Source organism: Coenobita brevimanus, chromosome 72 (assembly GCF_032717465.1).
Source record: "Coenobita brevimanus isolate Jiangsu-jjx chromosome 72, ASM3271746v2, whole genome shotgun sequence".
In the NCBI taxonomy this organism is placed as follows: Eukaryota; Metazoa; Arthropoda; class Malacostraca; order Decapoda; family Coenobitidae; genus Coenobita; species Coenobita brevimanus.
In genome coordinates, this window is record NC_137025.1 from 39,333,586 (window position 1) to 39,357,800 (window position 24,215).

The following is a 24,215-nucleotide window of genomic DNA, read 5'->3' on the forward strand; positions in this document are numbered from 1 at the left end:
AACATCACCTTCTGCTCCCCAAACCTCGCCCCCACTACATCATGGAGCGTGGTCAAAACCCTAGGTTCTGATCACCTCCCAATCATCATCACTACCAAAACCAGAATCACCCCAGCTGGCCACAAACACACGTACACTAATTATAAGAGATCCAACTGGGAGGCCTTTGTAAATGAAACAGAACGACATTTCGAAATACTAAACAGTACAGCCATCACAAACATCAACACCGCTGTGCACACTTTCAATACAATTATACAAAACGCAGACAAAAGACACATCCATAGAGGCAACAGAAAGAGACACAACCCCAACTTCACACCAGAAATTCAAGGCCTCATCAGACAACGGGACACACTGCGACACTCCCCAACACCGCATACACAAGAAACCGTACAACAAATACAAGAACTCAACACTCAAATAAAAAATAAAATATCAGAACAGCAAACACTAAACTGGAAAAATTACCTCCAAACACTTGACCACAAAACAAACATCAGCAAACTCTACAAAACACTAAACAACATCACACTTTCCAACAGCAACACCACACAATCATATGCTGCCATCACAACAACAAACACCATACCCTCAAACAAACAACAAGCAAACACTTTCATCAATCACTTTTCACACGTCAACCATCTAAACCCCCATCCCGAAGACCGACGTATCATCCGACGTAAGAGACAGTTCCCCACAGACCCAGACTACGCACCTTTCACTTACAACCAGACGAAGCACATCATTAACAACCTCAAGCACTCATCTGCCTGTGGACCAGACAACATAAGCAACATTCACCTTAAACATCTTGGACCACAAGGCATACAAGCACTCACCAACATATCAAACTACAGGTACTCACACAACATAATACCCAACATCTGGAAGCATGGCATTATCGTCACTATCTCTAAACCCAACAAAGACCCCACGTTACCCTCCTCACACCGCCCCATCACACTCCTCTGCACCCCCTCTAAAGTCACTGAACGACTGGTACTACACCTAGTCACACCTCACATTCCCCTAGCCCAGTCACAACATGGCTTTAGGCCACTACACTCCACAAACACCCTTCTTACAGACCTTACACAGAGAGTTTTCGATGGCATGAATTCAGCTACGCCACCACACAGAACACTTCTAATCACACTAGACATTAGCAAAACTTTTGATGCCAGCCCCCACCACAACATCACAAACAAAATACTCAACACAAACATGCACAATAACACGAAAAGATGGCTGGCAAACTACTGTAGCAAGCAGATGTGCACACGTAACATTTGCCAGTCAGGCTTCTAACATCAGAAACTTCACAAACGGCATCCCCCAAGGATCTGTTTTGTCCCCTACACTCTTTAACCTATACGTGCACGACATAACTACACCCCACACACCACAGATACACATAGCTTCCTATGTAGATGATATAACACTTACATGTAAGCATCAAAATGCAAACACAGCTGCACACATCATTCAACCTTACCTTAACACACTACACAAATGGTTCACGACAAACAGGCTCAAAATAGCACCAGTCAAATTTACAGTGACCCTTCTCACAAACTGGACAGCAGAACACAGTCACATCCCACACCTTACCTTAAACAACACTCCCCTACCCCACACACACACACACACACACACACACACACACACAAAATCCTTGGTGTAACATACAATACATCAATGTCATTTAAACAACACATCACAAACATTAAAAATAAAATAACACCAAAGCTCAATGCTTTGAGGTCACTTGCCCATACAACATTCGGACACAACAAAGAAAACACCACCGCAGGATATAAACAATACATACGTTCAGTAATGAATTATGCAAGCTCTGCCTGGGCTTCTAACCTCACCAAAACACACTACAACTCTCTACAGACCATACAGAACAAGGCCGTAAAAATAATCACAGGCTCCACAGCTACTACACCCACAGACCACCTACATCAAGAAACCAAAGTCCTCAAAGTCAAGGATCACCTAGACATGAGAGGCACCCAGTTTCTTGCTCCAGCCGCCACAAACCCACAACATCCACTATATCACATGGCAGCACATCCACCCACACCAAGGAATATCAAAACAACACCCAGCACACAATACCATACACAAATACTGTCATTTCTCCTCCCTCGCCCACCTCAGACCAGCTTCCAGAAGCATATCCACACTCAGATCACTTGCCGCTCCATTCAGTCACTTAAAGACAACACACAGCTGCATGCACGGCCTCCGACATCCACCCTTCTGAATCCTATCTCCCTCGTGAGGACAGAGTCCACCTGGCCAGGCTGAGATGTGGGCACCATCCAGCCCTCTTAAGCTACCAGAAGAGGCTGGATGACTCCGTCGCTGATGTCTGTCCAGGATGCAACACAGCACCCCATACTATTGAGCACATTATGGAAGACTGCAATGCACACAATCACCTATGCCAACAACACAACATACATTCTTTGAGAGCTCTGTGGGAAAGCCCGGTCTCGGCCATGGCCTTCTTAAGGGACTCGGGGCTGTTCAGCCAGACTGCCTAGGGAACAACAACAACTACTACTACTACACTGTTAGTTCTAGTTTCCAATTGTAAGCGATGATCAACATATGGTTACAAGATATGGATACACAGTTTGGGGTTACAAGGTATGGTTAACATAGTATGGCTACAGTACTCTAGAATAGATTAGACCTGTGTTTGTCTTCTCCAAATAAACTCTCTTTGAAACTACATCAAGACCTGAGACAAGACACTGATAATAAACTGTACGGAAGCGATGTGAATGAGATCCGACTCACTGCTGCCACGATTTGTTCCCCCCTCCCCCCTCCTTCTCGTGTCCCGAGTTAGGAGTAATCCAGAGGTCTTGATGTACTTTCAACGGGATTTTATCTGGAGAAGAAAAGCAAAAGTCCAACCCGTTCTATGGCAGCCCCACAACTGCGACAGCAATGCAGGGAGCTGGCTTGGAAGACGTTACGCAGGTGTTAGCATTCTTTTTTAACTTTGCCGATACGTGCGTTAATTGTCACATAGGCACCCACTGCTAGATACATATACTGTTAACTGTATTTTTATACACTGTTAGTTCTAGTTTGCAGGTCCAGGAGATGATCAATGTATGGTTTCATGGTATGGTTACATAGTATGGGGTTACGAGGTATGTTTACATGGTATGGTTACAAGTGTAGCTTATTATCAATAGAATTTGTTACCCCCTGACTGTCGTAAATCATATTATTTTGCATCCTCTCATCTCTACGCAGTCCACTCTCATCCTTTTATAATCTGAGGTCCATTGTTTAAGTCTTCAATTTTCACTCTCATGCCATGACGAAGCCATGCGATGATGTGAGCATGAAAATGTCTTTCCAACAATTTACAAAAGTAACTAAATGAGTGAATATCTATCTGTCTCTCTATCTGTCTATATACATAGGTAGATGGATAGATAGCTAGATGGACAGATAGATAGGTAGGTAGGTAGGTAGGTAGGTAGGCAGGCAGGTACAGTAGATAAGTTGACATATATATATATATATATATATATATATATATATATATATATATATATATATATATATATATATATATATATATATGTGTGTGTGTGTGTGTGTGTGTGTGTGTGTGTGTGTGTGTGTGTGTAAAACATGTACAATACTTATCACACGAGGAAAAACTTACAATATATCTATCTATAGCCAGATATCTTAATCCCAGAGAGGATGATCATGAAGAAATTACTTTCATTCAACTCCGTCATCACCCATCATGTTGCGGTCGCTACAGCTCTTTTCCATCGTCATTATTGCATACCTCTTCACTTTAGCAAGCCATGTCATCCTCGGCCTCGTCCTCCAGGGTTGCCAGGTTTGGCCTTAAAAGGCCAATTTGGCCTTTTTGAGGTGTGGTTGGCCTCCAACTTTACTGCTTTTGAGGCCAACTGGATTTTGACCTTTTTTTGGTCCTTTTCGTTAATGCCGCCGTACTTGTTGATACTGAAATTAAACTTATAAAACGGAAGCACATTCTAACATTTAATTATAAATACTCCTCGGATAAAACTGGTGTGATCATAGCCAGCCGTACGAAATGCGTCTGAACGAGTTCTGTTCAGGTGAGACCCAACAACGCATCGTAATAATTTAGTGCAAAAAATATTAGATTTTCTTCCATAATTAGTGCGTTTTGAAGTTCAATTTAGCGCGAAAATTTGAACCGTTCACCTATGATCAGCGCGTTTTGAAGTTAAGCTTACCGCTTTTGAAGATTTCTGCTTGACAACACTGCCGTGAAGTCAGGGCCGGTCAGTCTTCCCCTGCCCTCCACTGCTTACTGTGCGTGATGTTCCACCTTGGTTCTGCTTATAGACCCACAGACTTTTCCAAGTAACTTTGTTTACCCCTAGTGACTGAACCATACTTGAGTTAATATGGGTAAATGGAAAAGTTCATACAGTGATGGAAGGAGCTACAGAGAGGAGTGGGAGAAAGATCACAAGTGGTTAACAAACCGAGGTGGATCATGCTACTGCAAACTGTGTAAATGTACAATTAATACAATGAAAAAAAGCAACTTAGTTTTACATGAAGGTACTGTGAAGCACAGAAAAACTTCTGAATTAGTGCTTAAGTCTGACAGTAAGATCATGAAAAAATTTTGCACAACACTTACTGGCCAACGTGATCAAGTGAAAATATATGAAGTCATATATGCAGTGGGCATTGCTTGCCACAGTAGTATCAGTTCACTTGACCATTATACTGAAATAATAAGTGAATTAGTAAAGGACAGGCATTAGAAAATGTCAAGTTGCACAGACCAAAGTGTTCTGCAATTCTGAAGAACATTGTGAGTATATATATCAATCCTGGAAGAGTTGATCAGTGAATTGAAAGGTACTAAGTATTCTTTGTTAATTGATAAGTCCATGATACTTCTGGGTCTAAGCACCTTTGCCTTTGTGTTCGTTTCTTCAGTGAACAAAATTCTTCCATTGAAACTGCATTTCTGGCATTGATTCCGGTAACTTCAGCAACTGGAGCTGCTTTATATGATGCCATAGAGGATTTCTTGAGAAAAATTGGTGTTGACATTCGCAACTGCGTGGGATTTTCCAGTGATGGTGCCAGCAATGTATGTGGTGCACATAATTCAGTACAGTCAAGATTACGAGAAAGAAATCCCAAGATAATATTTGAAATGTACATGTCATAGCCTCGCTCTGTGCTGTGAACATGCTTTTAAGCGTTTTCCTGCTAATCTGGATTTTTTAATATCAGAGGTGGCACGCTGGTTCAGGCTTAGTTCTCTTAGAAGAGAACAGTTCAAGGATATTTTTACTGTGATGAATGATGACTGCATCCAGCCTTCGAGATTGATCACCCCTAGCAACACAAGATGGCTTGTAAAAGGAAAGTGTATCTTCAGTATCCTGACCCAGTGGTATGTGCTAAAAGCTTACTTTTCAGTAATTGGAGAGAAAGATAAGAATTATCACGCACGGATTATTCATCAAATGATTTGTGATGAAAGAAATTACTTGTACCTAACATTTGCTCTACCCATAATTCAAGATTTTGAATCAGTTAATGCTTCATTTCAAGCTAGTGATGCTGAGCCTTCAAATGTTTTTTCTGAGTTAAAGCAGCTACACACCTCTTTTGCTAGAAGATTGTATGAAGACCCTTCAGATTCTGTTGAACTGCTTTTGGACCGAGTAAGATATGGAGCTGAATTTGACCTTGAACTTTCTAAATCAAAGCTGTCTGAAGAAGAAAAATCAAATATCAAGCACAGGTGCCATGGTTTCCTCCTTGAGGCCAAAAATCAGTTAGAGAAAAGGCTAAGTCGGGACACTGACATACTAGAAAATCTGAAATATTTTCAACCAAAGGAGTGCTTAAGTCAGATGCGAAAGCCATTTCAGAGGATCGTTGCATCATTTACTCACCTAACTGATAATCCAAGTGTTAGTAGAGAGACAGATTTTCAGCTTGAACTTCAGTACGACAAGCTTCTTTAAGTGGAATGGAAAAAAGAGTTTGACGCTGATGAAATACCACATGATTCAGTTCAATTTTGGGTAGTTGTAAAGCAGTATGAAAATGCTGCTGGAGTGAAATGCTTTTCTGAACTCGCTCAAATGGTTCTGAATTCTCATGCACCAACATTGAGCAATGCATTTGTTGAAAGAATTTTTTCTCATGTAACAAATATAAAGACCAAAGTCAGAAACAGACTCACTTTCGAAACCATGGAAGCTTTCTTAAGAAGTAGGAGTCATCTTGCTGGAGAAAAGATATGCTGCAACAAGTTTAAAGTAACTGATAAGATGCTAAGTTTGTTCAACAACTCTATGTACACGACCAGACCTTTCCTTGAAGCCTCATCTACAGAACCATCAAAATCTGGCGCAAGATTTGCCTCCAGTGCAACCAATCCTAGTGACCAAGAATGTGATGATTTTGAAGAAATCCTGCAAGTGGACTTCTAATCAGGAACTACTCTGAAGTTATAGACAGAAATTAGTCTCCCCATTCAAGGACAAATGGTGAGTAGCCTACTTATTATTTTACGAGAGAGAGAGAGAGAGAGAGAGAGAGTTAGGTATACTTGGTGTACAAGTAGACCGATATGTAGTATTATTTAATAATATTTTGTGGTGTTTGAGGTTTGGCCTTACATTTGGCCTTAATGAGAAAATGTTTGGCCTCTTCCAGTCAGCGAGACCTGGCAACCCTGTCCTCCTCCAAGTCACTCATATGTACGTTACTAGTCAGCATCTCACTCTCCATTCGCCCCACATGGCCAAACCATAGGAGTCCTGACACTTTGTAGCGCATCCACATCGGCACCAACACGCACCCCAACTCCCTTGTAAGTCTGTTTCACCACATAACTCCACATATTTCTTCCAGTCAACTTATTGCAACGTTTCTCACAGCTGACACGTCTCCTTCCAGCAAAGTCATAGTTTCACTTTATCTTTTATAAACTATGCAGTAAAAGTTATTCTTTATTAATTTTGAGCAGCAGGATGGTATCATTTCCCGCATCTCACCTTATCCTATTTGGACGAGATTCAACCTGTGTGTGTGTGTGTGTGTGTGTGTGTGTGTGTGTGTGTGTGTGTGGCTATCCCACTGAGCGAGATTCAGCCTGTGTGTGTGTGTGTGTGTGTGTGTGTGTGTGTGTGTGTGTGTGTGTGTGTGTGTGTGTGTGTCCCGATGGGCGAGATTCAGCCTGAGTGTGCATGTGTGTGTCTATCCCGTTGGGCAAGATTCAGCCTGCGTTTGCGTGTGTCTAATTGCGATGGGCGAGATTCAGTGTGTGTGTGTGTGTGTGTGTGTGTGTGTGTGTGTGTGTGTGTGTTTACTCCTAGACTATTTGATGGATTGGAATGAAGCTTCCCAGGGGAGTTCCTTTGGTTACCCCGAAACTCTTACAGTAAGGATAGTTTTCGAATAATGATTTTTAGGGGAAGGCGATAGGCCCCCTTTATCGAATTAAGATTTCTTAGGAGTAGTGAAAGGAGGGCAGATATATCATTGGTATCTTATATGTTTTACAATGGACTCTCATCCGTACTGCAATATGTAGGGAGCTTGAAGCCCTCAGTGATGACTGAGGGGGCGAGTCCCCCTCCTCAATATAAAAACATTCAGAAATAGTGGAAAGTGGCACATGGATTTCAATGAAATTTCTTGAGTCAGTTCGTCTGGTTCATTGATAATGTCTTTCACTATATCAAACTGTCTACCTTTTCTTTTGGGGAGGAGGTCAGTCCGCTTCCAAAGCACATAAAGGGTACAAAATAGGGGAAGGAAGGCAGATATCGCTTTGATATCTTAGCAAATATTGTAGAATTGGCTCTCATTCACTGACAGCTACTACTACTACTACTACTCTCTGAGTATATCTTGGGATATTTATACCCTCTGTAATAACATATGGCGCCATTTTGTATACGCAGATACTTCATCGAGGTTCTGGTTTCCATTGTGATGCAGTAATATTAGTTTTCAATTCTTTCACCTCAGCATACATATTGCAGGATTAGGTATGCTGTTTCCGCGTGTTCTCTGATGTCACAGGAATAAACTGAACATCTAATTTATTCCAGCCATCAGCAAGAACTACGTGATCTCTTCGCTCAGACTTTCTCCTCCAATTCCACCTTAGACGATTCCGGTGCTGTTCTTCCATCACTTCCCCACTTTGACTTCCTCATGGCTGACATTAAAATTTCTTCAGCTGATGTATTTTCTGCCATCACAGGCTTCAGTACTAATAAGGCATATGGGCCTGATGGAGTCCTTCCTGTTGTTCTCAAGAACTGTGCTTCTGTGCTTTCACTCTGCCTAGACAAACTCTTTTGCCTTTGTCTATCAACTTGTACCTTTCCTTCTTGCTGAAACTTTGCTCTCATTCAGCCAGTCCCAAAGAAGGGTGACCACTCCCAACCCTCTAACTATCGTCCAATTGCTTTAACATCCTGTATCTCAAAAGTTTCCAGTCAATTCTTAATAGAAAAATTTTAAAGCATCTTTCCTATCATAACCTTCTTTCTGATCGTCTTTATGGGTTCCGTCAGGGACGCTCCAGTGGCGATCCTCTCACCTACCTATCAGACCCCTGGTCATCCTCCTTTCGGGACTTTGGCGAAAGCTTTCCCATTGCACTTGACATCTCAAAGGCTTTCGATCGAGTCTGGCATAAATCTTTAATTTCCAAACTGCCCTCTTACAGTTTCTATCCTTCTATCTGTGCCTTCATCAAAATCTTCCATTCTGGTCGTTCTTTAGCTGCTGTTGTAGACGGCCATCGGTCTTCTACATCTATTAACAGTGGTGTTCCTCAGGGCTTTGTCCTATCACCAACTCTCTTCCTTTTATTCATCAATGACCTTCTAAGCTGTACATCTAACCCTAACCATTCATACGCTGATGACTCCACCCTTCACCTTTCCATTCGGTTCCTGCAACATCCATCTCAGCAGTTACTTCAACAAACAAGAGATGAGGCTATGACACACCTAATGTCTGACTTGGCTCGTATCTCTGACTGGGGTAAAAATAATCTGGTTGTTTTTAATGGATCAAAGTCTCAGTTTTTACACCTATCAACCTGACACAATCTTTCACAGGTATACCCACTAATGTTTAATAATATTCAGCTTAATCCTGCATCATCCTTGAACATGCTTGGAGTTTCGTTTACTCGGGACTTATCTTGGAGAGATCATATTACATCTCTTGTAAAATCTGCTTCCAAGAGATTAGGTGTGCTAAGCCGACTCCGTTCCTTCTTTACCCCTGCACAATTGTTGACTCTATACAGGGGTTTTCTCCGCCCCTGCGTGGAGTACAACTCTCATGTGTGGGGAGGTTCCCCACATACAGCTCTTCTCAATAGGGTGGAGTCAGAGGCTTTTCATCTCATTAACTCTCCTTCTCTAACTGACTCCCTTCAACCTCTTTCTCTTCGCCGCACTGTTGCATCTTCATCTCTTTTCTATCGTTACTTCAATGGTCACTGCTCCTCTGAACTGTCTGCATGCATTCCTCCACCTCTACAACGGGCGCATAACACCTGTCTAGCAGCAAACTCTCATTCCTTTTCTGTCCAACTCTCTAATGCAAGAGTTAACCGTTACTCCCAGTCTTTCATTTATGCAACAGGTCAGCTCTAGAACTGTCTCTCTCTGTCTGTATTTCCTGCTTCCTATGATCTCCAGTCTTTCAAACGCAGTGTGTCCAGGCATCTCGAAATGATCGGATCTTGAATTTGGCTCTTTCCTGTATGTTGTTTTTCTCTAGGAAGGAGCAGTTTTGCGGGCTCGCTGCCTTTGGTTCCTTCTTCCTCACATAAAAAAAAAAAAAATCACTGTCCGAGCATATGTCACCCTTGAAAATATGTGCATGTCCTTGGAAGCTTGTGTGAAATGTGGAGGTAGTTAATTAATGTTTTATGATGTAATGTGAAGCGTGTGAAGTGATGGAGAACCGTAGTGATGGTGTTGGTGGTGGTGGTTGTGTGTGTGTGTGTGTGTGTGTGTGTGTGTGTGTGTGTGTGTGTGTGTGTGTGTGTGTGTGTGTTTTGGGGATTGCTGCTGAGGATAAGATGGGACAAAAGCATTCAGGGGCCGAATGTTAATTGCCCGCCAAAGTATGCTGTTCACTAAGGTACGATGGGTCACAAAAATATTGGTGCACTGAGGGTCCGATGCCTGCCGAAAACATTCGATTAACTGCTGATGTTTACCAAAGTCTCATTGTGTATGAACAATGTATGTTTATATAAAAATAACATTTGCTACATGTTTGCAAGAGGATATTGGTAGTCGGCGATATAAACGCCTTCCGACATCAGGGCTACCAGCTTGTGGTAGGTCGGACACTAATATTTCACTGACTTTCGTTCTGTGGTCCCAGATGCACTGATAATTTTGTGGCCCGTAGTACAAACTACCTACAAACCAAATTATAAGAATATTTGTGTCACGAATCAATTCGCGACATTTCCCTTTTGTGAGAAGCCACGAACTATTAGTGGAAAACTCACTGTGTATCGCTCAGCTAACCGTTTCTCCCTCCATTTCGGAGTATACTTTTCAAAACATTCGTCACTTTCAAAAGTGACCGATTTAATGCACGTCACTAAGTGCTCTACTGAGCGATACAATTGTTTCTTTATCGTTCGCCTCTGCTTGCCTTAACCGTTAGCCACGCCTTCTTCCGGTGGCTTGTGCGTCCTGCCCATACAATGTATTTTGAATTCAGTCTAGTTGTTGCTGCGACGGAGAGAGGTCCTGTGCCAGCAGTGTGAGAGGTCAGCTAGTACCCAAACTCCACTTCACAGTTCTTCAGTACTTCCATCCTTAGTTCAGCTTGGGTGATACGCAGCATTCATCGACTATAGTATTTCCTTCTTGTATTTCCCTAGTCATAAGAGTTTAATTTAGGTGTTTTTTTTCTAGGCATAAGTAATTAGCTATTGCATGAGTGAGTGAGTGCGTCTCATTAATTTGATTTGAATTGTAACGATAAATTTATTTTTTTGTAATCAATAAATTTAACAGTTCTTTTTCTTGAGCTTAATGTAAAGTAAAATCTTGTTTCATTTCTCCAAATTAAGCTTATTTTCCATATAGCTTCTAGCTTGCATAAACGTTTGCCTTCATAACTGGTACTTAGACCAGTCTTGTTGTATTAACTTAAAATCCGTTGTGCCACCTAGGGGTTAAGCACCAGCAAGAACCTGATGTTAGTATTAGTTATTTATTGTCAGGGGTGAAGTAACTTTCTCCAGAGGCTAACAGTACAGTAATTCAGCAATTGTGAGTAATTAGTCTCTGCTGTGTACTGTTGAGAAAGTTTACAAATTCTCGTTCTTAGAGAATCGTAGCAAGTCAGCGTAAAGTAATCGTTGCTTGATGTAGCAAGACAATCATTGTCTCTGCTCTTCAATATTATTGAATATTAATATCAATTTAAATAATATTTAAGCATTTATTTCAAAATTACCGTTTTATTATAAAAACCCCGTGACAATTGGCGACCTTACCAGGATATTAACTCCTAGCTCTAAAGCTATTCACGAGATAGTGCTCACTCATTCATATTTAGGTATTTATAATTAAAGTTTATAGGCACAAGTTTACTGGTGTTTACCGTTAATTTAGCAAGTGAATTTTTGCTTTATTAATCCATAGAGTACTTAACTCTATTTAGTACTTTATTTTTGGTAACGCCAGACGATTTTATTCGCTCCTGGGTAGTCGCTGTACCCATTGTGTTAATTATTGAGTTCTCAGTTATTTGCATTTTTGCTTTAATCTTTGCCAGTTAACTAGATAAGACTGGTCACCACTAACTTGTGTCTGTACTCTTTACTTGTGTTTATTAGTATTCGTTTGCGAAGCAGTCAGTACTCAGTTTCGGTTTGCTTAATAAATTAGCACCATGGCTACCGCTGTATTTTTACAGGAAGCCAAAGAAATGGGTCTTTCGGACCCAACCGAAATTAAAGAGTATATACTCTCACGGCATAATCAGGAGCAGCAGCGCGAGAATGATGCCCGTGAAGAGCGTAAGATTCAGCGCGAATACGAGCGAGAACAGCGTGCATATGAACAAGAGCAGCGTGAGAAAGAGCGCGAATACGAGCGTGAACGACATGAACGCGAGCGAGAACAACGCGAATACGAGCGTGCCGAACGTGAGGCACGAGAAAAACATGAACTTGAAATGATGAAGCTCAAGCGAGATTCCTTGGCTTCAGACACGTCTGGTGCAGTTGGTCCAAGCTCCACGAGCGTTCTCCCTGCACATGTCCTGGCGACCCCACGCATCAAGCTTCCTTCATACAAGGAAAGCGAGCGAATCGAGCCGTACATAGCTCATTTTGAGGACATGGCAGACATGTATCAACTGGATGAGGCAGCTAAGCGGCTTCAGTTTCTTAGCCTATTTGAGGGCCCTGCCCTCGATATTCTCCACAGAATTCGTGGAGACAATCTCACATATGAGATGATGAAAGCTGCACTCATTAAGGCGTATGGTCTCACAGCAGACGACGCCAAAGTTTAGTTCATGCGAGCTCGTCTCCAAGACAAGGAGACAGCTGTTCAGTTCCTTGATCATCTCACAGCTTACTTAAATGAGTGGATGGAGAAAGATGAAACTCCTTCCACGCGTGAGGGGATAATTGACCTTATGCTGCGTACACAGCTAGAGAGGTCGTGGCCTGCTGAGCTCATAGCACAGCTTAAGATTTGCCAGGTGAAAGATGCCAGCCAAATGGCAGAAAAGGCTGACGCATTCTTTACTGCATACGGGTATCAAACTCGTAAGCAAAACACCTGGAGCAGAAAAGATACTGCCAAGTCTGGGAAGCCGTCTCAGACTGAATTCCAGCACCAAGGCCGTTCTCAGAGTAATGGCCAAGATCCAAAACCACAGAAGGACCAGGGGCAAAATACACAGCAGCCTGCTTGGAAGAGGTACAACAAGCACCCCAACCAGCAGCAGTTCCTCGGCAGCAGCACGGTGGTCACGTCCCTACCAGTGTGGGTACTTCCCTACAGTTCACTAGTCCCACAGTGACAGTGAACCCCCCTCCACAGATGGCCAATGTTCCATCTCCTTATAATTCTCAAGGCACAATGTTTGCCGCATCAATTCAGCAGCCTCATGAGTGGCTAGCTGCTTCCTCCACAGGCCCCACCACAGGTGACAGTACCTTCCTTGTACAGCCAGGGTTTGTGGGAGGCATTCCTGTGAAGGTCCTGAGAGACAATGGTTCCTCAGGTTGCTCTGTTAAGCAGAGTTTAGTTCGGCCTGAGCAATATACAGGTCGACAGATCCATGCAAATCTTATTGATGGATCAGTGAGATTGTTCCCTGAGGCATGTATCCAGGTGGCATCTCCATTTTATACTGGTACGACACTTGCAGTTGTCATGCCAGAATCCTTATTTGAACTCATCATTGGAAATATTAATGGAGTCAAGGATAGTTGCTCCGATGACGCTACTCAGACTTCGGCTGCTGCGGTAACATGAGCCATGGCTGAGGCTCCAGACTGTGTCACCCCAGTGATCATTGAATCACCGCAAGATCTGATGTGTAGCCAACTTGTTGTACAAGAACAACATTCTGACCCGACACTTGCTGCCGTGCGGAACAAACAAAAGGGTCGAGTGATTAAGTATTCACGGGGGGGTCGAGCCAAGTTCCTTCGCAAACAAGGACGGCTCTACCATGAGTCACGAACACCCGAGGGCGAGGTTCGACTGCAGTTTGTCGTTCCCGCCAAGTACCGCCTAGCAGTGTTACAATGGGGTCATTGTTCAGCCTCAGGAGGTCACATGGGCAAAAGGAAGACCCAGGGCCGTATCCGAGTTGACTTTTTCTGGCCAGGGATGGGACGGGACATAAATAGTTTTGTCCGTTCCTAGAGTGTGTGTCAAAGTAACACCACTAATCAGGGATATGCCCTTTCTGTGCCGTTTATAACCACACCTGTAATCTCTGAGTCAGTTGAGAGACAGGGTAGTGGTGAAGTGGGTGCAGACCTGACGTCTCGCCCATTGGCCCCGCAGGACATATTATGTCCAGGGCCTGTACATACATATTATGTACCGTAAGTTAAGGGGGAAGTTGAGAGGCGACTTGAGGCTATGGAAGACCCAAGTTTGCACAAGGATTCTCAGCTCCCTGATACTAATATAAGTACTGTAGGTTAAGGGGGAAGTTCGAGAGAGAACTCCACAGAGGCGACTTGAGGCTATGGAAGACCCAAGTTTGCACAAGGATTCTCGGCTCCCCGATACTAATATAAGTACTGTAGGTTAAGGGGGAAGTTCGAGAGAGAACTCCGCAGAGGCGACTTGAGGCTATGGAAGACCCAAGTTTGCACAAGGATTCTCAGCTTCCCAATACTAATATAAGTACTGTAGGTTAAGGGGGAAGTTCGAGAGAGAACTCCACAGAGGCGACTTGAGGCTATTGAAGACCCGAGTTTGCACAAGGATTCTCAGCTTCCCGATATTAATATAAGAACTGTAGGTTAAGGCACAGGTTGAGGACCCGTGTGCAGTTCAAGGCTATGGAAGACCCGAGTTTGCACAGGGATTCTCAACTTGTCGACACTAATCGTGTGCTGTAATTAATGGCGACCTCGAATGTACGAAGCTTAGGCTGTCACTCGTATTTTTCAGCCAGAGCGTACTTTTCGTAGCATGTACTGATTGCTAGGCAGAGAGAGTAATTGTAAAGTAATAAGAATTTTGTCTCATTTACACTTTTGATGCTCCACCTCAATTGGTTTTGCAGGTTCAGCAATGGGTGTAGCAGTTTTGCTGTGCGGGCCAGCTGATCGTCTGCCGCACGCTGCCGCCTCTTCTCCTCTGCCTTCGTCGTCGCCATATTATTATTTACTGTGTCATTTTACACGTAGGTACAGTTACACTACAACTGTCACACCTACACCGTGTATTACATACACCAGGCTACACAACAATTAGTTGTCAGTGTAAATGTAGCAAATTTTCGCTCAGTTTGACCTGAGTACAGGATTTTCACCGTCGTCACGGAGTTTTTCCCTCAAGCTTGCTTCTATTAACGTAAATACGAGGTTTTTTTGCTCACTGGCGACTGAGACTTTCTCCTGTAGCAGGATAGCACACACACCACAGTGTGAATCTTGTGCGAATGACTTAGGATGTGTACATATATATATATATCCACAAATTTTTTCCCATAAGGAAAAAATTTAACTTTGTAAGGGCGTAATGTCACGAATCAATTCGCGACATTTCCCTTTTGTGAGAAGCCACGAACTATTAGTGGAAAACTCACTGTGTATCTCTCAGCTAACCGTTTCTCCCTCCATTTCGGAGTATACTTTTCAAAACATTCGTCACTTTCAAAAGTGACCGATTTAATGCACGTCACTAAGTGCTCTACTGAGCGATACAATTGTTTCTTTATCGTTCGCCTCTGCTTGCCTTAACTGTTAGCCACGCCTTCTTCCGGTGGCTTGTGCGTCCTGCCCATACAATGTATTTTGAATTCAGTCTAGTTGTTGCTGCGACGGAGAGAGGTCCTGTGCCAGCAGTGTGAGAGGTCAGCTAGTACCCAAACTCCACTTCACAGTTCTTCAGTACTTCCATCCTTAGTTCAGCTTGGGTGATACGCAGCATTCATCGACTATAGTATTTCCTTCTTGTATTTCCCTAGTCATAAGAGTTTAATTAAGGTGTTTTTTTTCTAGGCGTAAGTAATTAGCTATTGCGTGAATGAGTGAGTGCGTCTCATTAATTTGATTTGAATTGTAACGATAAATTTATTTTTTTGTAATCAATAAATTTAACAGTTCTTTTTCTTGAGCTTAATGTAAAGTAAAATCTTGTTTCATTTCTCCAAATTAAGCTTATTTTCCATATAGCTCCTAGCTTGCATAAACGTTTGCCTTCATAACTGGTACTTAGACCAGTCTTGTTGTATTAACTTAAAATCCGTTGTGCCACCTAGGGGTTAAGCACCAGCAAGAACCTGATGTTAGTATTAGTTATTTATTGTCAGGGGTGAAGTAACTTTCTCCAGAGGCTAACAGTACAGTAATTCAGTAATTAGTCTCTGCTGTGTACTGTTGAGAAAGTTTATAAATTCTCGTTCTTAGAGAATCGTAGCAAGTCAGCGTAAAGTAATCGTTGCTTGATGTAGCAAGACAATCATTGTCTCTGCTCTTCAATATTATTGAATATTAATATGAATTTAAATAATATTTAAGCATTTATTTCAAAATTACCGTTTTATTATAAAAACCCCCGTGACAATTTGCAATACTCTGTGGGACTCAGTAACCCCGTTTCACAAAAAAGCCAATCCTTATTAAATAATATATGGTGGCTGGCATTCGGTCGTCCTTGATGAAATCTTCACCAAAAGATGTAGACTTCTGCATATCCATATAGTTGCTATTTCCTGAAGGGCTGGTAAAAATTCGTTCTCAATTCTGTGAGATATTTTTGCAATAGATACATAAACACACAGACACACGCATACATAAACTATACCGCCTCGCCTTGCTAAAGGCGAATGATGATGAATGTTGTGTGGATGTGTGTGAAAGGAAAACTCTAATAATCTCAGTATCATGGCCAAAGTCTGTCTTCACTGTCTATGACAAGCCATCACACGACCACAACATCACACGACCATAACAAATTCATCAGAGTTGATAATCCGTATTTACACAAGAAACTTTCCAGCCTCACTGGGAATCACTGGTAGTTGTCATAGTTTATGTCCTCTCTGTTGGATAAAATAAACTGGACATAAATTGAATGTATGAAGGTAAAACGTGTTAGTTTCTGCTTGAACATGCTGCAACCACGAGTTTATTAGATGCAAGCCAGTGATTGTCAGGCGAAAGAAAAGCGATCACATAATCTGGCAGGCAAATGATAAACGATAGCAGGAAACAGACTGTAGCACTTATCGAACAGGGCGGAACTCCCAAGATGGATGGAAAGTTGATGACTGGGAGAGCTGAAGCTCTCATTTCATCAGCCCTGAGGACTGGCTTCTGACCACCCCCTTTTACTGAATCCTTTCAGTGTTTCAGTTACACAAGAAGCAAGCCAACATACTCTCCTATACAAGGTCCTCTAATAGTCAACACAAAACTACATGCACATTACACACCACACTTCCTATTCCAAATTAAGAATATGACATCTCGACACCAAGCCTCAGAGTCCCCAGGGTGGGAAGCGGGAAAGACAAAAGCTTCCACCATCCACCCCTCTCATGGTGACAGCTAAGTGACATGCATGGAGCCACTGCCAGACTCATTTCTTGTTCATTTCTGTAACATTCGTGCCCTTTTCTCTTATTTTATCTGTTTTAAACACTGCCCTTCTTCCTGTAACCTCACCTTCTCTTCCTGACTGAGACAGATGTCTGAGGTGACTAACAGCAAATTATTCTCTGTATCCTCCTACTTTCCCTATACCCACTTCAAAGCCAAAGGTGGCTGTTACGTATATGTACACAACAGCAAATCTTGCTCTCATGTTTATGAACCTGAATATTCTGAATTCTCTACTTTCTGGCTAATGCAGTCCTGTCATTGTTTGACTAACTATATCTGTGCTGTGTACTTATCCCCTAACTCTACTCTAAATGATAAAGTCTTTGATTATATTGCTTCTAAGAGGGAACACATCATATTAGTTTCTTCATTGTGTGAAATCTCCATTCTAGGCTATTTTAGTATTTACCACCACCTTTGCCCTCTTCTCCTTCCATTGATCCACCTGGTCAACAAGCCTATATCTTTTCTATCTTTAATGACATATGGCATCTTGTAGAGCACCCTACCCATATCCTTGACCGCGTTGGAGAGAGTTCCAGCATTGGGCTCCTCCGATCACAACCTTATGACCTTCACTGTTCGTGTCACTCCACTAAGGACTGTGGCCCCTACCAAGAAGTGGCAGCTGTGAGGTTTTGGAGCTGCTGACTGGGAGGCCTCAGGCACTGCGTCGTTGATTATCCCTGGAAATATTATTGTTTCCATGGCCAGAAATCATCTGACTGTGCCTCGTGCATTTCAGAGGTTATTTTCTTGGCTATGGAATCATACATTCCTCTCTCTTATCCTGTGACTAATGTAAAAGAACATTGGTTTAATTGAGCTTGTTCTAATGCTGTCCACAACAAGGAGAAGATCCACAAAAGGTATATGAATCAATCTTTCCCCCTGAATCATATTTATGTCTGTCCAGAATCGTGCTAAGTCTATTCTTCGCTTGGCAAAAAATAATTTCATTCATACTAAATGCTCCGGACTCTCCAACTCAGATTCTTCCTGCTCCTTCTGGCAACAGTTTACTTCATCATCCTTCCCCTCTCTTATAATTCTGATGGTTCTGTAGCTGTTTCTTCTACTGATAAAGCGGAACCCTTCGCTCAGACTTTCTCCTCAAATTCCACCTTAGACGATACCAGTGCTGTTCCTCCATCACATCGCCTCTCTTGTTTCCTCACGGTTGATATTAAAGTTTCTGCAATTGATGTGTTTTCTGCCATTACTGGCCTTACTACTAACAAGGCATATGGGCCTGATAGGGTAACTCCTGTTGTCCTCAAGAACTGTGCTTTTGTGTTTACATCCTTCCTAGGTAAACTCTTTTATCAATGTCTGTCAACTTGTATCTTTCCTTCATGCTGGAAGCTTGCTCTCATGCAGTCTATCCCAAAGATGAGCGACCATTCCCGGCACTCTAACTATCGCCGAGTGGTTTTAACAACTTTATTTTTAAATTTTTAGAATCTCTTCTTGGCAAAATTTTCTTAAAGCACATTTCCCATCACAAAATTCTTTCCGATCACCAGTATAGGTTCTGCCAGGAGTGTTCTACTGACAATCTTCTCACTTCCTTTTCAGAATCCTGCTCATCCTCCTTTCAGGATTTTGGCGGAAGATTTGCCGTTGTACTTGACATCTCAAAAGCTTTCAATCGAGTCTGGCATAAATCTTCACTTTCCACACCGCCCTCTAACGATTTCTGTCCTATCAGTGCCTTCATCGCTAGCTTCCTTTCTGGTCGGTCAATGGCTGCTGTAGTAGACGGCCACCGTACTTTTTAAGAGCTATCAATAGCGGTTTTTCCTCAGGGCTCTGTCCCATCACCATCTCTCTTCCTTCTGTTCAGCAATGACCTAGGCTGTACATACAGCCAAATCAATTCATATGCTGATGACTTACCCTTCACTTTGCTGTCTGCTTCTCGCAGCGTCGATCTCAGCAGTTACTTAAAAAAAAATAAAAATAAAGGGATGGTGCTATGACACACTTAATATTGGACTTGGCTTATAGGGAAAAAGTAATATTGTTGTTTTTAATGCACCCAAAACTCAGTTCTTACATTTTTTGAACCATCAACATGTGCAGGAGTATCCTTCAATTTTTAAGAATAAGTAACTCATCTTTGAACATCCTTGCTTCTGAGAGATAAGTTGTGCTTAGCCGATTCCGTGCCTTCCATACTTCAGCACAGTTTTTTACTTTATACAGGGGTTTTATTCCCCTTTGCGTAGAGTACAACTCTCAGATACGGGGAGACTTCCCATATCAACTCCTCTCAACAGGCTGAAGTCAAAGGTTTTTCGTCTAATTATTTCTCCCCCTCTTACTGACTCCCTTCAGCCTCTGTCTCTTCGCTGCACAGTTGCATCTTTATCTCTTGTCTATCCCTATTTCATTGATAACTGCTTCTCTGAACGTCTGCTTGCATCAATTCACCACAACGACAGGCGTGTAGCGCCTGTTGAACAGCAAAATCCCACCCGTTTCCTGTTCAACTCTCTGTTTCAAGAGTTAACTGTTACTCTCAGTCCTTCATGTATGCAAAAGGTAAACTCTGGTTCTGTTTTCCTCGATCTGTATTTCCTACTGCCTTTGACCTCCAGTCTTTTAAATTTAGTGTATGCGGCTTTCATGGATTTGGAGAAAGCATATGACAGGGTGGATAGACAAGGATTGTGGAAAGTGTTAAGAATATATGGAGTAGATGGGAAGTTGTTGAATGCTGTGAAGAGTATGTACGATGGTGCGAAGGCTGCAGTGCGTGTGGATGGTGAACTAAGTGAATTTTTCTCTTTAAAAGTTGGTTTGAAACAGGGATGTGTCATGTCTCCGTGGTTGTTCAATCTGTACATGGATGGGGTAATAAAAGAGGTACAAGGTAGGGTAGTGGATGTTGGAGTGGCCCTGGTGAGAGAGGTAAGTGTTTGGAAACTCCCTGTACTGTTGTTTGCAGATGATACTGTGTTGTTGAGTGAAGACGAAGGGGAGCTGCAAGGCTTGGTGGATGAGTTTGAGAGAGTGTGTAAGAAACGGAACCTAAAGGTGAATGTAGGGAAGAGTAAAGTGATGGTCTTTGAGAGAGGTGAATTTAGTGAATGTACAGCGAGGTTAGATGGTGAGGAATTGGAAAATGTGAGTACGTTTAAGTATATGGGTAGTGTGATGAGTAAGGATGGAGGTTTGGAGGGTGAAGTACTTGAAAGGGTACAGCAGGGAAGAAAGGTTGCTGGTTCCTTGAAAGCAGTGATAAGAAACAGGGAAGTGAGCATGGAAGTGAAAAAGTTACTACATGACAGTATTGTGATACCAACTCTAACGTACGGAAGTGAAGCTTGGACATTGTTGGAAGGACACAAGTCAAGAGTGAGAGCAGTGGAAATGAGTTATTTAAGAGCCTGTGGAGTCACGTGGAGAGACAGGCTGACGAATGAGGATATAAAGGAGCGTTGTGGTGTGGATGTGGATGTGATAGGAAGCGTTATGAGGAACACACTGAGGTGGTTTGGCCATGTGGAGAGGATGGAGGGTGAAAGACTGATGAAGAGAGTGTATGTGAGTGAGGTGGAGGGGGGAAGAGGGAGGGGGAGGCCGAGGATGAGATGGAGGGATGGGGTGGAGAGGTATATGAGAGAGGGGGGTGTGAGTTGGGAGCAGGGCAGTGAAATGGCGGGGGACAGGGCGACTTGGAGGCGATTTGTTTGTGGCCACCCCAAACGGGATTGAGGCGTCTGGCAATAGATAGATAGATAGATAGTGTCAAGGCATCTCGAAATGAACGGATCTGTAGTCATCCATTCCCTCTGTTATATTTTTTGTATTTTTCCTTATAGGAAAAATTCTTGCGGGCTTCTCGCCTTTTGGTCCTTCTTCTTTGCATAAAAAAAATACAAGGCGTTTCCTGTAACACAATATCCTTGGGCATGGCCTCTTCCCAATTATTTACGCAGCAAAATACTAACCGGTGTTGGGTTTATAAAATGACAGTTTCATAATGTAGCCTTCGGAAGTGTTCCTTGGGTTTCTTTATAACAGCAGCTCTATTCGGACTTATTACTTTTTTTTTTCACAGTTCTAAAGAGCGGAAACGTTGAGTCGCTACAACATTAAAGCTTTACCCAGTCACAAAGAAGGAATTCGGTTAGTTCTGCTATATATATATATATACAGTATATATCAGGGTAGCTTCAAAACCTTCCATCGTCAGCAGTGGAGGCAAAATCATTAATGTAAGGGACAGTAACAGTCACCAACTCAAGCTCTTCAGGATGTTGAATTCTAAAAAGCGGAAATAGGAATGAAATGTTCATTAGTCCAGCTTATTATGAAGGCAACCTCTTCGCGAAAAATACGTAATGCTAAGGTTCTAGGACAAGAGACAGTAACTCAGAATTAAGAAGTTCATCAGCTTCAGATCCCAACAATATCCGAACGAAATAAATCCGCTGCAAACTAGATTGGAGGTGAAACAAAACTTTTCTCTCGTTAGCGTCAGGACTTGTTCCATAAATATATTCAGTACGGCAAAATTTTCTTTAGCTGTATCATAAACACGAGCCAGTGGGATGACTTGGGGGTGGGGGGAGATAGAACGACTAAGACAAGGCAGGGAAGGATGGTTTTGTTAAAGACCTATTTGTGCAAAACATAAAATCATTCAAGTTTCAACTGAATAGATCAAGAGGCAAACAGATCATCGTTCGCGTAGGTAGGACACGTGAATGCTATCATAAATTGACCGATAGCATCTCTCTCTCTCTCTCTCTCTCTCTCTCTCTCTCTCTCTCTAAAGTACTACGCTACTACGCACAAAAAGTAGTAGAGTGAAAGGAAAAGAGTATAAGATGGATGAATGGAGACAATATTAATTCATCCCTCTTAAAACGTATGCTTGTGGTTCAGATTATTGCCCTAATCAACTGCTGCAGGATCGGCTGTGGAGAAAGGAGCGTGAGAGAAGGCGAGAAAAGAGGTAAAAGGCAATAAGGAATTTAATAATTACTGATTTATGTTCTCTCTTCTCCATCGTTTCGTCTCTTCTCATATTTTTATTTCTCACTATTTTCTGCGTCATATTCTACCGTTTCTCGTCAACAGTTTAACTCGTTGTCCTCCCTCCCCGCCTGTGTGTGTGTGTGTGTGTGTGTGTGTGTGTGTGTTGTTGTCGTTGTTCGTTCGCCAGGAGTTTTCAGTAACGAGCCTCGAGTCAACAGGAGCAGCAAAGCGCACTTGAAAACAGTAAATAGACTAGACAGTCCACAGTTTGCGTTCTTTGGCAAGTGGGTTAAAAATTATCATGCTGATTTTTTGTTTACATGCTCTTTTCAAATATGTGGGGATTAAATTCAAGTTTAATGGAAAAGTTTAATCACTGTATATCTTAACACATTTCTCTCTCTCTCTCTCTCTCTCTCTCTCTCTCTCTCTCTCTCTCTCTCTCTCTCTCTCTCTCTCTCTCATCAGCCGTTTGTGTGTCCACTGCAGGACCGGCCTAACCCGACTGAAGTGGGGACGATACAGCCACTGTATCTCTACCAAGTGGCTTAGGCTGTCTGGTAGAGATTGTATGTAGGGTGAGAAGTGCTTGTAAGTGTGATTGTAGTGTTGGAGTGGCTTTGGATGTGAACAAAGTGTAATCGGCCCGCGCAAGCCGACTGGGTGCAAGCATACTTTACAGTATGCGACACTGGTTCAACCACAGCACCCCTTGTGTCCGCCAATGCAGTACGTGGCCTGAAGAACGCTCCCAAAGTTTCTTAACCTGGCGGGGCGCTAACCCTTGTTCTTCAGTGTACGAAAACACACACTTTACCACAGAGGCTTTCTCTCTCTATATATGTATAGAGAGAGATAGATAGATAGATAGATATGTATATATTGTTACGGAACAGAGAAAGATAACGTACACTTTAAGTGAGAATACTAAGAGTCACTACTGTCCCGTAAAGTTCCAGGTTCAAAACAAAAGAGTTAGGTAAAATTACAAGTTAAAGTTTAATGCTCAAACTAACAACAAAACATTCAGGACTCATAAGGATAATGTAACGGCAAATAAACAGGTTAAATATATGGTTAACTGCAATAGCCTCTATTAACACGAAATTAGCAAGAGTAAATTTATCTAAGTCAGCCCTGATAAAATGAGATACCAGATAATACTCAGTGAATGCCAGATAAATTATTACAGATACAAACTATTATCGAAAATGACTGACATAAAACCCAATATTAATCAAAAACCTCACTAGGCCTAAGAATTAACCTTATGCTACACAGTACAAGAAAAAATGCAACAACAGTTATACTCAAATTACACACAGCTGCTAGATGATTGGAGATTTCTTGAGCACTCAATAATAACTGTACAGGGGAGGACAGAGATGTGAACGAAATGAGGAGTAGATCTAAGTGGCAATGATGCAGAGACTGAGCTCATTATATAGGGGCCAGGAGAGCTTGATACAACTTGTAAGAAGGACGCGCAAATGAAGCCATGGGGACAAAGAGCTGAAAATCCCGCTCTGAATAACAGAGAGAACGACTTACTCTACTATAACGGTAGAAGGGGGGGACTGAGGCAGAACACGCTCGTGATCAAACATGCAGCAACTGTGCGTTAAAATTACACAAAGGATGATGAAATCATAGGCTATGTAACACCTCCCCACAAAGAAAAAGAAATTTACAAAGGAAATTTCTTATTACTCTAAAACAATCTGTCTAAAGTCTAGATAAGCAATCTGCAATAACATTTTCTTTCCCCTTGACATGTTGTATGTCTAATGAATACTCCTGAAGAAGTAGA